The sequence below is a fragment of the Phyllobates terribilis genome, unplaced genomic scaffold (assembly GCF_046119375.1).
Source record: "Phyllobates terribilis strain yellow unplaced genomic scaffold, ASM4611937v1 Scaffold_7__3_contigs__length_470593459, whole genome shotgun sequence".
Classification (NCBI taxonomy): Eukaryota; Metazoa; Chordata; class Amphibia; order Anura; family Dendrobatidae; genus Phyllobates; species Phyllobates terribilis.
Genome location: NW_027362767.1, coordinates 113,247,341 through 113,261,823, shown reverse-complemented (window position 1 = coordinate 113,261,823; position 14,483 = coordinate 113,247,341).

The following is a 14,483-nucleotide window of genomic DNA, read 5'->3' as shown; positions in this document are numbered from 1 at the left end:
GATATTTCAGTATCGGAATTCCGATACTTAATTCCAATACTTTTACAATATCGAATACCGGAATCGGAAGTTCCCATAATGCCTGCGCTCTGCAGTGTCTCTGAAGGATGACAAGCTGGATGGCAGCGCTCAGCTGAGATCCAGCCTGTCATCAGAATGCCATCCCAGCGTGGGAGAATTCTCCTGATTGTTTAAAAGCCGGCGCGCGGTAAAAAGCCGCCGGCTTTTAAACAATCACACAGCCCCATACTGCTTCCCCGCAGCCTCCCACCCTGATCCTCCGCTCCCCTCGCCACCTCCCATCCCGATCGTAAGTTAGGACCGAGCGGGGAGCGAAGAACCCGGGCGGGGAAGCCGGCAGTGAAAAGACTTCACCGCCGGCTTTCCCGTTCTGTGCTGCGCTTTCCCGCCGGTTATTTCAAATGAACAGCTGAGGTATCAGGTGATGCCAATCAGCTGTTCATTTGAAGTCGCCGCGGTGCCCTCAGAGGGTTCATGTGAGTTCATGCTTGACTGCATTGCATGAACTCACATGAACTTTCCCACGGCCGCACAGGTCAGCCTCACCTCCCAGACCGGTCATGATTGGTGTGTGTGGGTGTCTGTGCGGGTGTGCGCGGTGTGTGGGGTGTCTGTGCGGTGTCTGCGGGTGTGTGCGGTGTCTGTGCGATGTCTGCGAGTGTGTGCGGTGTCTGTGCGATGTCTGCGGGTGTGTGCGGTGTCTGTGCGATGTCTGGGGGTGTGTGCGTGCAGGCAGACATAGGCCGATGTGACACTACTACTCCCATCGGCCTATGTCTGTCCCCCGTCCACTCGTGCCAGCAGGATCAGCTCGATGGGAGCAGTAGTTCCCATCAGCCTGATCCTGCTATTTAAATTGCCCTACTATGTCCCCAATAAATTTTAAATACATGTCATTGGTGGCCAGTGGTTACCTACAATAAATTAGTTCATACATTACCTGTCCCCGCCGATCGCCACCTAAAATAAAGTAAAAAATAAAAAACTACACCTATACTCACCTAGACACCTAATTCCCCGAAGCCATCGATCTCCTGTAATAAAATATAAAATAATAAACCACAACCTTATCCTTACCCCTCCGTAGTAGTCCACGAGTGTCCCACGATGATCTCCAGTTCAGAGCAGCCACATAGAATGTGACCGCTCTGAACCGCTGCCGCCGCTAGAATGACGGGGCCGTAAAGCAGCCCCGTCATTGCATAAGCGGGTTCGCCGGAGTTCAGGCAGCGCTGCTCCGGTTAGCTCCTTTACGGCCCTGCTGTACCGTGAGAAATTGAGTTCAGTGCGCTGCCTGAATGCACTCCGGTGACCTCAGTCAGTGGCTCCCGCTGCCGGGAGCGGACGTGTTCCCGGCAGCGTGAGCTTACAGCAGCCATGCACAGCTGTCACCATCTCCAGATGTGACAGCTGTGCATGGGAGATCAGCGCAGGAATGTGGACAGGTAACTATTTTTTTTTAGTAAACTAAGAATTAAATAAAATGGTGTGTTTTATTTCAAATAAATTATTTTTTTCTGGGTATAGTGTGTGTTTTCTTTTTAACACTTTGTAGGTTAGTAATGGGGGTGTCTTATAGACGCCCATCATTACTAACCTGGGCTTCATGGCAGCTGGCGCTGACATGAACCCCAGCCCCATTACCCCCTGCCACCGCACCAGGGCAGCGTGGAAGAGCGAGGCTAAGTGCCAGAATTGGCGCATCCTATGGATGCGCCATTTCTGGGGCGGCTGACGGCTGGTGTTTCTAGCCTGGGAGGGGGCCAATATTCATGGCACCCTTCCTGGGCTATTAATATCAGCCCCCAGCTGTCTGCCTAGCCTTTGCTAGCTATTAAAATAGGGGGGACCCCACGTCATTTTTTTGCGGGCGTCCCCCATTTTAATAGCTAGTAAAGGCTAGGTATTCAGCTGGGGGCTGATATTAGTAGTCTGGGAAGCTCCGTGGTTATTACCCCCTTCCCAGGCTTCAAACATCTGCCCCAGCCGTCTGCTTAACCTCCGCTAGAGACTAAAATTATGGGGAACCCCACGCCAATTTTTTTTTTAAATAAATCCTTTATTTTAACACTAAATGACATTTGAGGAGTTAATAAAGATGCAGTCCCTAAATTATTATTTATTTCTTAATTAATTTTTCCCAAAAATTTTGACGTGGGCTTTGCCATATTTTTGTATGCCAGCCAGGTACAGCATCCAGCTTCTATGAACGCGCCATTTTCTGGGGTGGCTGCGGACTGCAATTTGCAGTGGGGGGGAGGCCCAGAAAGCTTGGGTCTCCCTGCGCTGCAGATTCCATCCCCCAGCTGCCTAGTTGTACCTGGCTGGACACAAAAATAGGGAGAAGCCCCACGTATTTTTTTTTTTAATTATTTCATGAAATATTTTTTTTAAAAAAGGGCTTCCCGATATTGTTGTGTCCGGCCAGGTACAAATAGGCAGCTGGTGGTTGGGGGCAGCCCGATCTTGCCTGCTGTACCTGGCTGGACACAAATATAGTGCGAAGCCCCACGTCAATTTTTTTTTAATTATTTCAGGAAATTCATGAAATAATTAAAAAAAATTGACGTGGGGCTTCGCACTATATTTGTGTCCAGCCAGGTACAGCAGGCAGGAACGGACTGCCCCCAACCACCAGCTGCCTATTTGTACCTGGCCGGACACAACAATATAGGGAAGCCCTTTTTTTCTTAATTATTTCATGAATTTCATGAAATAATTTAAAAAAAAAATACGTGGAGCTTCGCCCTATTTTTGTGTCCAGCCAGGTACAACTAGGCAGCTGGGAGCTGGAATCTGCAGCGCAGGGAGGCCCAAGCTTTCTGGGCCCCACCCGCTGCAAATTGCAGTCCGCAGCCGCCCCGGAAAATGGCACGTTCATAGAAGCGCCATCTTCTGGCGCTGTACCCAACTCATCCAGGGCCCTGGTGCGGTGGCTCACTGGGTAATAAAGGGGTTAAGGCCAGCTTGGCATTATCAGCTGGCCCTAAGCCCGAAATTCATGGGGTCACACCAATATTACACATGACCACCATGAATTTCTAGTAAAGTATTTAAAAAAACCACAACACCCAGAAAAAATTGAAAATAAACACACAATTCTTTATTGTTCTAAATTAAACCATACCTACCATCACGCCCATTCCAGCTGAAGCCAACGATCTCCTGCAATAAAAGAAAAATAATAAACCAACCTCATCCTTACCTTCCCATGGATCCCACGACAGCTTCAGCTCTGCTACATCGAGATGACAGGCTGGACCGCAGCAGAACGCTGCCATCCAGCCTGTCATCCCGCAGACACTGAGAAGCGCAGGCATGCTTGCGCTCCTCAGTGTCTCGCTGTGACGTCATCCAGATGAGCCGAGTTCATGTCCAATGAACTCAGCTCACCTCAAGCACGTCACTGACAGCGTGGGAAAATTCTCCTGCACTCAGCGCTTCAGTGTGAGAATTCTCCCACGCTGTCAGTGACGTGCATGAGGTGAGCTGAGTTCATTGGACATGACCTCACCTCATGCACGTCACTGACAGCGTGGGAAAATTCTCACGCTGAAGCGCTGAGTGCAGGAGAATTCTCCCACGCTGTCAGTGACGTGCATGAGGTGAGCTGAGTTCATTGTCGGCTCATCTGGATGCCGTCACATATGTTTTCGCCATTTGTGACTCATTTAGACACATATATATATGTTCAGCGGGCACCTACTACCTATGACCTGCCCTTGAGAAAGCGGTTTTCCCGCGAAACGCGCGTCGGGCTTTGAGGCACTACTACCCGCTCTTACTCTCACCCTCCTCTCCACCTTGTTTGTGAGAACTCTATTACAGGTAAACACACCTTATATCATCATACTCCCTCCTTATTCCGATATCGGGTTACTGGTGGTACGCCCCCTTGACATATGGCGATATCTTTTTTCTCTTTTTTTTAATAAGAGCATTATTTAATGTTTTGTAAAGTGGATTGCCTGCATTACCTTATATACATGGCACTTTAATGGCTTCCACTATTTTTTGATGGATATTTTGCCTTGGGCTAGCGTGCAATATTATTACTAGATTTTCTGATATTGAGTACTTATATCTGAGTATTAGTGTGTTTACTATTGGTCACCTTTTACCCACAATTTGTCTGGCTGCTATACCCATTTTTTCTTAATATGTGTAATATGAAATAAAAAATATATTGTTTTACTTCATGTAGAATTAACCTACAAGGAAAGAAAGGGTTTATTTTCATTCCGATATTTGTGTCCCATTGACTTGCATTGGTTTCCGGTATCGGAATCGGTGATATCCGATACTTTTTGAGTATCGGTCCGACCCAATCCGATACGATATTTCCTGATATCGGAAGGTATCGCTCAACACTAGTCACGGCGCTTCCGCGACCGGGTGTCCATGTCACCCAACTAGGTGAAGTCTTGAACGGTGCGGGGACCTGTCTCCATAAACCCCAAGTTCCTGGCCTTGGGCGTGGCGACAAGGCTGAACTACCTACTTTGGGCCACAAGAGGGCCACGCCGGACAGGTTTTTCTTCTGTGGCCATCTTCGCAAGAGGGCACCAAGTGCAACTATCTACAAGGCAGTTCCGGCCATTCAGTGTCCATGACCTGTCAGTCCATTGTACTAGGAAAACTGGAAAAACATTATTAATAACCAGGTAACAAACATAAAACATTTGCAATATACAGGTAAATATATACTTTGCATTTAGATTCTCAAGCGAGCTGGTATTTGACCCCTAGTGCTCCGGGTTGACCTGCGTAACCCACTGTCTGGTGGTGGTCTAACCTGGCTTTCCCCACTAGCATTTAGGGTACAGCTACTAGCTGGGTTTACAGGCAGTGCAGGCAGCTGTCTGCGGGTCCTTTGGCTTACCGCAGGCATGGCAGGCTCACTGTCAGCAGAGGGTGGACTCTCCTGGGCTGCTGGCATGGGTTCTTCTGCCTCCGGGGCTGCTTGTTCCTCTTGTTCTTCCTGCTCTCCTGTAGGCTCCTGCTGGGTAGGTTGAAGGAAGTGTAGGACGGGTACCACTATGGCATCGTTTATCCAAGTCCAGGACCGGGGGAACTCTCCGAGAACGGTGCTGACCATTTCTTCCTTGTCCACTGCGGGCTCAAGGTCATCTTGATCTTCACTTGGACTCTGCAGTTTCTCGGGGCACAGTTTTAGGTTGTCTCTGGAGACGGTGCTAGTGGTTTCTCCTCCATCCTTGGTAATTACACATACCTTCGGGTTGTTGTGGTTGGACTGCAGTACTGTGTACGGGTCGCTCTCCCACTGGTCATCTAGCTTGTGAAGCCTTCTCTTCCGCTTCAGGACCTGCTCACCAGGTTCCAGGGGACCAGCAGGGGCATGTTGGTTGAAGAGCCTCTCTTGCTTTTCTCTCGCTTGAGCCAGACTCCTCTCCACACTCTCCTGTACGTTCTTGTACTGTAGCCGCCGTTCCGTATCCCAGTCCGCATCTCGGGAGGTGTCCTCGGGTGTCAGGACTCCCATCTCCAGGTCCATAGGCAGCTTACCTGGTCTTGCTCGCATCAGGTAAGCCGGGGTGCAATTTGTAGCATTCACCGGGATATGGTCGATCAGGTCTGGCAGCTTCTCCGGCCACAGGCTGGGTTCTTCCCGGGGCAACGCGTGGAGGAGATCAATGACGATATTGTTCATTTTCTCACACAGCCCGTTGGTTTGCGGGTGGTAAGGCGTTGTCCGAATCTTCCTACAGCCGTAGAGGTTGCAGAACTCCTGGAAGACTTCCGCCTCAAACGCTGGACCATGATCTGTCAAGACCTGTTTCGGATACCCGTGTGGATGGCAGAAGTGTTGTTGGAAGGCTCTGGCCGCCGTTTGGGCTGTCAAGCCTTTAACCGGGACCACCACCAAGAACCGGGAGTAATGGTCCACAATCGTGAGGGCATAGATGTAGCCGAACTGGCTTGGAGCCAACTTCACATGGTCTAGTGCTACCACCTCAAGAGGCTGCCTGGTGATAATCGGCCTCAAAGGAGTCTTCTGGCTGGTACGATCCTTCCTTCTGAGGTTACATGGGCCGCAGTCCCTGCTCCACTTCTCTATGGCCCCTCTCATACCGATCCAGTAGAACCGCTCTCTCAGTAGGAACTCCAGTTTCTTCCACCCGAAGTGTCCCGCTCTGTCATGGTAGGCCTCCAGGACCATTGCTGCATCTCGCCTTGGGACCACTACCTGCCAGGTCAGTTCGTGCGTCCGGTGGTTGACAAGCCTTCTGCACAGCTTACCCTCGTAGAGGAATAGCCTGCTTTTCTCCTTCCATAACTGCTTGGCTTCCTCTGGAGCATCTGGGCCAGGGCTAGCGTCTGCCTGGGTTAACATGTCTTTCACCAGGCGTATTGCAGGGTCATTATCGTTTCAGCCCAGCCGTGGTGGGGTAAGGGGTTGAACATGATGGTGGTTAGGTCTTTGTCTCTTACCCGGTGAGAATACTGAGTGGCCCCATACCGGTGGAACGCAGGGAGCTCTACTTCCTCCAGCTCTTCCGAGTCTTTTTCTCCTTCGGGTAGGTGGGGCATTCTTGATAGGGCGTCTGCGTTGGTGTTGGTTCTGCCTGCCCGGTATTTGATTGTGAAGTCATAATTTGATAGCCGGGCCATCCACCGCTGTTCTAGGGCACCTAGTCTTGCATTGTCCAGGTGTGTCAACGGGTTGTTGTCCGTGTACACGGTGAACTTTGTGGAGGCCAGGTAATGTTTAAACCGTTCTGTGACGGCCCACACCACTGCCAAGAATTCTAGCTTGAAGGAGCTGTAATTCTCCAGGTTTCTTTCAGTGGGACTCAGCTTCCGGCAGGCGTACGCGATCACCCTTTCTCTGCCCTGTTGGTTCTGTGACAGTACGGCTCCCAGCCCCACATTACTGCCGTCTGTGTGGAGGATAAAAGGCTGGCCATAATCGGGGTTGGCCAGGATCTCATCCTCCGTGAGGGCCATCTTCATCTGGCAGAAGGACTCCTCTTCCGGCTTGTCCCACTTGAAGGGCGGCTTGTGACTTCTGGATTTAGACTGGCCTATCAGGAGGTCCTGCATAGGAGCTGCCATCTTCGTGAACCCGGGGATGAACCTTCGGTAGTAGCCTACCAACCCGAGGAATTGCCTCACCTCTTTGATGTTAGAGGGGCTTGGCCAGCTCTTTATTACTGTGACCTTGTCGGGGTCGGGGGCTACTCCTTCTGTACTCACCACGTGTCCTAGGTACTGTACCTTCGGTTTCAACAGGTGACACTTTGAGGGTTTCACCTTCAGGCCATAGCCTGCTAGGGCTTCGAACACCTCTGCCAGGTGTTTTAGATGGTCATCGTAGGTCTTCGAATAGACAAACACGTCGTCCAGGTAAAGTAGGACCGTCTCGAAGTTTCAGTGCCCTAGACAGCATTCCATCAGCCTCTGGAAGGTCCCGGGTGCGTTGCAGAGCCCGAATGGCATACAGTTGAATTCGCTCAATCCCATCGGGGTGATGAAGGCTGTCTTCTCCCTGTCAGCCTCTGCCACAGGAACCTGCCAGTACCCGCTAGTAAGGTCCAAAGTAGAGAAGAAATTAGCTGATTTTAATGCGGCCAAAGACTCCTCTATCCTAGGTAACGGGTACGCGTCTTTATGGGTGATACGATTGACCTTTCTATAGTCCACGCACATTCTCATGGTACCGTCTTTCTTTTTTACCAAAACTAAGGGAGCTGCCCAGGGGCTACAGCTATCTCTAATGACCCCAGCTTCTTTCATTTCTCTCAGCATGCCCTTTGCGTTCTGATAATGTGCAGGGGGTACAGGTCTGTGTCTCTCTTTTATTGGTGGGTGGCTCCCTGTGGTGATGTGGTGTTCCACTCCCTTTACTTGGCCGAAGTCTAGCGGGTGCTTACTAAAGATTCTCTTGTACTCCTGAACCACCCGGTAGACTCCTTGTTTTTGGTGCAGGGGAGTAGAGTCAGCACCCACATGGAGTTTCTGGCACCAGTCCTCCTTGTGTTTCTGGGAACCATTATCCTCCACCGGGGGAGATGGAGGCAAGGGTTCCACGACCCTGATAGCATTGTGTTCGACAGCAAACAATTTGGCTAATGTAGCATACCGGGGCAAATGTACTTCCCTTTCCCCAATGTTTAAGATCCGGACGGGCACCCTTCCATGGCGGATATCAACCACCCCCCGGGCTGTCAAAATGGTGGGCCTGCTGTCTGAGTACATGGGTTCTACCATGGCTTGGTAGTCTCTCCCTCCTAACCCGATTGCAGTCCGACACCACACCATCATTTCACTTTTGGGAGGCATGGCAATGGGGAACGGGTTGCTCATCCTCACGCTACCGATCTCACCACCAGACAGTTCTACCTGTTGCCGTCTTATCTCTTTCTGGAGGACCCTCTGTTGGCTGGAGCTCGCATTCATCGCCACCTGCTGCAAAATTACTATTACTTCTGAAAGACAATTTTCAATCACGTTAGTACCCAAGGTTATTTTAGGGTGACTTTCTCGACGGTCAATGTCCACAATGATCACTCCCTGTGCCGGCAGTTCAACTTTACCAATCTTAATGGTCATTTCTCTGAACCCCACCTGCGGCACGGGCTGGCCATTGCTGGCGATGATGCTCATGTCATTGTCTGGATAGTGGGTTATGTCAGTGTCACTCCAATACTGCTTAAAAAGTACATAGGGGATGGTAGTTACTTGTGACCCGGTATCCAGCAGTGCACTCATGGGAATACCTCTGCCCCAGGTCGGACCCATTTAAAGTACAGTACCTGGCTACGTGTCCTGGCTGGCTGCATCGGCGACAAATCGGCTGTCCATCCTCAGTTTAACGGTCGGTGGGCCTCCCTCTGAACGATGGGATCCTCCTCTGTCGACGCCACGGGACATCCTCCGGACTGGAAGCCAGCTTGATTGGTCCTGACGGGTCCATCTGTAATGACTGTACGGTCCTGGTCAACGCAGCAACACTCTGTTTTAGTTCTTGGACCTGATGGTGCAGGTTTGCAGGCGGGGATGGGTTTAGGGCCTGCATATCAGCCCCCACAAGGTCTGTGGGGTAGGGCGCCGCCCCCCGGTGGTAAGTGATGGCAGGGCGCCGGGAAGCTACAGCGCCACCCGGCGCAGGTTCTCGGAGCACCCGGATGGACCTATCTTTGAACTGTGCAAAAGTCAAATCGGGGTTCTGTAGGGCCATGAGGTGCAGCTGAGTTCTGTGGGCGCTGGACAGCAGACCTTCTATGAACTGGTCAGTCAATAGTTTATCTGGATCCTGCATGCTGCCAGGGTGAGCTTGCTTAATTGCCCCCAAGGCTTCCTGTAAATTTAGGGCATAATCTCTGATGCTATCTTGAGCTCGCTGCTTACATCCATAGAACCGCATTTTGATTTCTGCTGAGGTACGGGTATCAAAGGTGTCCCGTAGACGGGTCAGAACCCCCCTTACAGTCCTTTTCTCCTCAGCTGTCCAAGACTTTACCTCCCTCTGGGCCGCACCAGTTAACTGCCCTATCAGTATGCTTACTTTCTGTTCTTCTGTCAGGGGATAAACTTTGAACAGGCTACACAGCCTTTCTTTAAAGTCGCCCAAGGTATGTGACTCGCCGGCATACTGTGGCAGCCAGGCCACTCCGGGGATATAGGGCATGGAAAACGGCATCACAGCTGCAGCGGCTACGCTGATGGTAGAGGGTCCCTCCGCGTCCGACATCTTCCTCCCCCCTAGTTAACCGTGGCCTACCTTCCGGCGATCCTCTTCTGTAGGTAGCAGCTCCGCTCGCGATGCTCTGGGCGAGGACCTTGCGTCACTCGGTGATGACGTCGGCGTCCGCTGGATCTCCTTCCAGGACCTTGCGCAGCGTCTCAGCGTAGGGCGGGGCTTCAGGTCTTGCGCGTTTTTGACATCCACGCCCCTCTTCTTCCCGCGCGGCGTCCCGAAGATGGCGCCCGATTGCGGGAAACAGCTCCGATTGGTGGGAAATGGCCCCGAATGGCGAGAAACTTCACTCAGGTAAGTATAAAGTCTTTTTCAGGCACGCAATACCCGATTGTGGCGTGTTGGTCACAATCCTGCCGACTACGCCAAAGCTGACTCGCCCCCTGGGCGGTGGGGCACCCGGAACCGGGCTTCTGTACGATGCTCGGAGTAGTAGTGGCAACCCAATGCCGTGGCTCAGGGTGGTCAGACCAAATTGTGGCAGACTATTTATCAGTGTTTTGGAATGTCCGACTACGCCACCCGTGGATTGCGGTCAGGGATGACCGCCGCTGCAATGCAGACCGCTGAGGCTGGTGTTGGTGTGCAGCACAGAGATAGGATAACTGCCCACGGGAAGAGTGCAGCCTCAGGGCAGCGTATGTGATTGCTGGGGGTGATAGTGCAGGCCGCAATAGTAAGAGTTCAGAGTCCGCTTCAAACAGTCCAGGGTCTTTATTGCAGATGCTATTACGGACCCAACAGGAGTACCGGTTAGGAATGGGCCTGGGTATCTGAGAGCATTTGGGCGAGCCACACTGGTCAGGGTGAGCATGTAGGCCTACCGTTCTCTCTATGCTCTTGTTGACTATCCCCCTTTTCGTGGTGTAATAGCCCACATCCCTGAGCTGGCCGTGTACTTCGCCTGTATGGCTTGCGACTCGGGCCTTAGGTACCTTTTGCTTCTCCTTGCTGTACTGGTCCCTCTGTGTGGTGGAGCCTCCAGGCTTCTTAGGCCAAGGGACCTGAAATCCCTCGCGGGTTGGTTCTCTGCTGCTGGGCTTGCAACCCTGACAGCCTCGGACCCCAATGTCTGGTTGTGTGCTTCTCTCAGCCAGGACCGGCTCTCGTCGCCTCTGTCCCTGGCTCGCAGTCTCTCCTCTGCCTCATGGACTCCTCAGCTGCTGCTGACCTGTCCCTCTTCTCTGAGAACCCTTCTGGACACTTCAGAAGTGGGTTCTGGTCCCTCTAACCCTGCCCCAGTTCCAGCTTTTATAGGGCAGCCAGCTCCCCCTACTGGCCTAGGACAGGAGGTGCTGCATGCTAATGGTCCCTAACCAGGGAACCTCCCTCCTGCTCTCAGACACAGATTATTGTTTGTGGCATCCAGGCCTGGGGTGACACAATGGTTATACTATAAGGCCACTAAGTTAAATGATGATTATACTAGGTGAGCACTATCCCTTTAAGTGATGTTTATACTAGGTTGATGCTATCCCTTTACTAATTGGGCATTATCCCTTTAAATGAGGCTTATACTAAGTAGGTGCTATCCCTTTAAATGATGGTTATAGTAAGGGGGCGCTATCCCTTTAAATTACTTGAACTTTTTTACTTTGCGCCAAATTAATGAATCAAGTGTGCCATTATGTTGAATTTGGCACAAAAAATGCCAACTAATATCCCAGAACATAAAAGGAAAGTTAAAAACCGCAAATGATGAATTGGGGCCGAGTAGATTTAAACGAGGGTTTTAAAGAGCAGAAAGTGTCTGTGAAGGCGCCGGATACTGGAGCTGCACTCTTGTTGGGAAACTTGTAACATCCTCTCAATACATATCTGGTGGTAATATGGAATCTTGTAAATTAATAGAATAATAGGAGTTATTACACTACAAGGTGCTGGATATACTCATAGAATATGTAAATTGTGAAAAAATCTACAATACCAAGCAGCAATCAGATCCAGGCTGCCTGAGTGATGATGCAACAATGAGGTGATCAACTATGACATCACAGAAGCCTTGTGACATCATCAAGTTCTAAGCCTATTAAACCTCTGGCTGATACTACCTCAGCCTTCTTATCTGTGAATACAGAGAAAGGAACAGACGGAGAGAGAGATAGAGAGAGAGATAGAGAGAGAGATAGAGAGAGAGTAGAAGCTTTCGCTTGGCTAATCATCTTCCATCATGGAGATCCGGGGTTTGGCATTATTGCCCATCTTGTGGATCTTATGGACGCTATTGGGCCTCTGTGTCCTAGCTGCCCTGACTATAATCTCAGGGCACAATAAATATCCTTACATCAGGTAAGAGGGTACTGGGAAATAGTTCTGTGGTATCATTTTATATTATTTTTGTATTAAGTCATGGAATGTTCTAATTATATTATTATTATTTCCTGGAATGTTCTTATTGCATTATAATTAGTACATTATTAACCCCTTCAGCCATATGAGGGATTGTTTATAGCCGGATGAATCGTATTTGTGAATGGCGCCATTAACTTTACTATATAATGTAAAAGAATACAGAAAAAATATTCAAGTGTACTGATACTGCGGGAAAAAGTGTTTTTGTAGTTTTTTGTTTTGTTTTTACAGCATTCATTGTGTGGTAAAAATGACCTTGTCCAATTTCTTTATTATTTTAGTGTTGCAAACATTTTCCCCGTTTGTGTCGCTAATTGTTGAGATCCATGACTTTAGAAATTTCCCACTGATTATGCTGTATGAGGCCTTCAATTGATATTTTTGATCTATTTCTGGTGTTTCAATTTTTTTTCTCTTTGTGGTATTTACCGATCAGTTTCATTAATTTCATATTTTGAAACATTTGACTTTTACGGACGCACAATACAAAATATGTTTATTTTCTTAATAACCTTTTTTAATAAGGGAAAATGGAAATAATTTGAATTTTTTTTTTTTTTTTACATTTTTATATTTTTTAAAACTTCAGTCTCCTCCAGGAGACTTGATCATCTGATGTTTTTACTGCATTCAGTTTGGTAACTTTCCTCTCATGTACCCTTGGCTTCAATTTGTGTCTGGTCAAAACATATAATTTAGGACAATTATACATGACAATTACTCCACTTGTGTTCTAATTATTCTTAATATTTCCCTTATCTTTTGCAGTCACACGGGAAAACAATACCCAGAATCTGTGATCTACACAGTCATTTTCATGATTAATTCCATTCTTGGTAAGTAAATGCTGCATCCTGTAGGAATAAATCATCATGGAAAGCTTTAATGTCACCTCTGTGCTCAGAGGTGACATTAAAGGGGTTCTCGGGGACTAGAAGATTGATAGCCCATTAATATCAGATAGGTGGGCTTCTGGGTCTGATACTCCGCTGTTTACCTGATTTAAGGGGTCTTTTCATTCTTTTGCCAGTGGTAATTACTGGTACTGACGGTTTTGGCAGCTCAGTCCCAGTAAAGTATATTAGACACAGCTGTAATACCAGGTACAACCCCCATCAAAACTAAGGATCTGTGCCTGATAAGCAATGAAAGTTCTGTGGACTCCCTTAAATAATTATTAACTTTTATAATCCATCAATTTGATATAAGGATAGTCTATTAAAGTCCCAGATAACTCCTTTAAATCTCTAAACCTCTAACAGGAAAAATATATTTTTGTACCGTGTTAGCCAGTAGATAGAAAAATATTTAGATTTGAGAGTCCTCAGTGGTTGATACCTTTTAATGGCAAACTGAAAAGATGGTAACAAATTGCAAGCTTTCAAAACTACTCAGATTTCTTCATCAAGCATAGTATAACACAGAAATAATGTAATAGATGAGACAAGTGACATAAAGCAGAGTTATTACTATTGGAGAGAGATAAACACAGTTGTGGCCATAAATATTGGAATAGTTCATAGATAAGGAGTGTGAAAGTTTTATTATCCTGTGATTTAGGTCTGGTCCAGGGTTGTGATGACCCCACAGGTCTGAGGACCACATTCCTTAGTTGATGTAGAATGCCATAAATCCATGCAACACATTCATTCCTGCTCTGAAGGTGTCAAAGGTTGTCATGAGTTTATATTCCCAAAGTTTTCTGTCTCTCTGAAATTTTAAATTACCTTTTAATACCAGTAATTTCATGTCCTTGATGCTGTGATCAGGGATACAAAAATGTTTGGCCACAGGTAGATCTATTCTTTTTTCGTGTATAAATATGTGACTCTTCAGATTCTGTGTTATACTATGCCTGATGAAGAAACCTGAGTAGTCTGGAAAGCTTGCAATTTGTTACCATCTTTTCAGTTAGCCATTAAAAGGTATCAACCACTGAGGACTCTCAAATCTAAATATTTTTAAACCTCTAACAATCATTGGTGCATTAAGATCAGGTTTTCTACAGCAGTGGTATAGAAATATCTGGTTGATAACTTGCTTTGTGTATTTCAGGAGCTGGCATCGCTTACATCCAGTATAGGTTCATGATTATTCAGTCTGAGCCATCGGAGAAGCGGTATATCATCTGCCAGAAAATCCTTCTCATCGTTGGATGGATCGTGTGCATTGGGACCGCGGTTAATGCTGTATATTCGGTTAGTTATTAGGTTTTATATAAAGTCTCCAGTAATACTCAGGACCTCAGGTTCAGTATAACACATACTATGGTGACTACCTGGAGTCCAGTATATTACAGTGGGGCGGACCTTGCTCTTATGTATTCTCACATCTCCAAGATGACCTTATTAACCCCTTAAGCCCCGCGGGTGGTTTGCACGTTAATGAC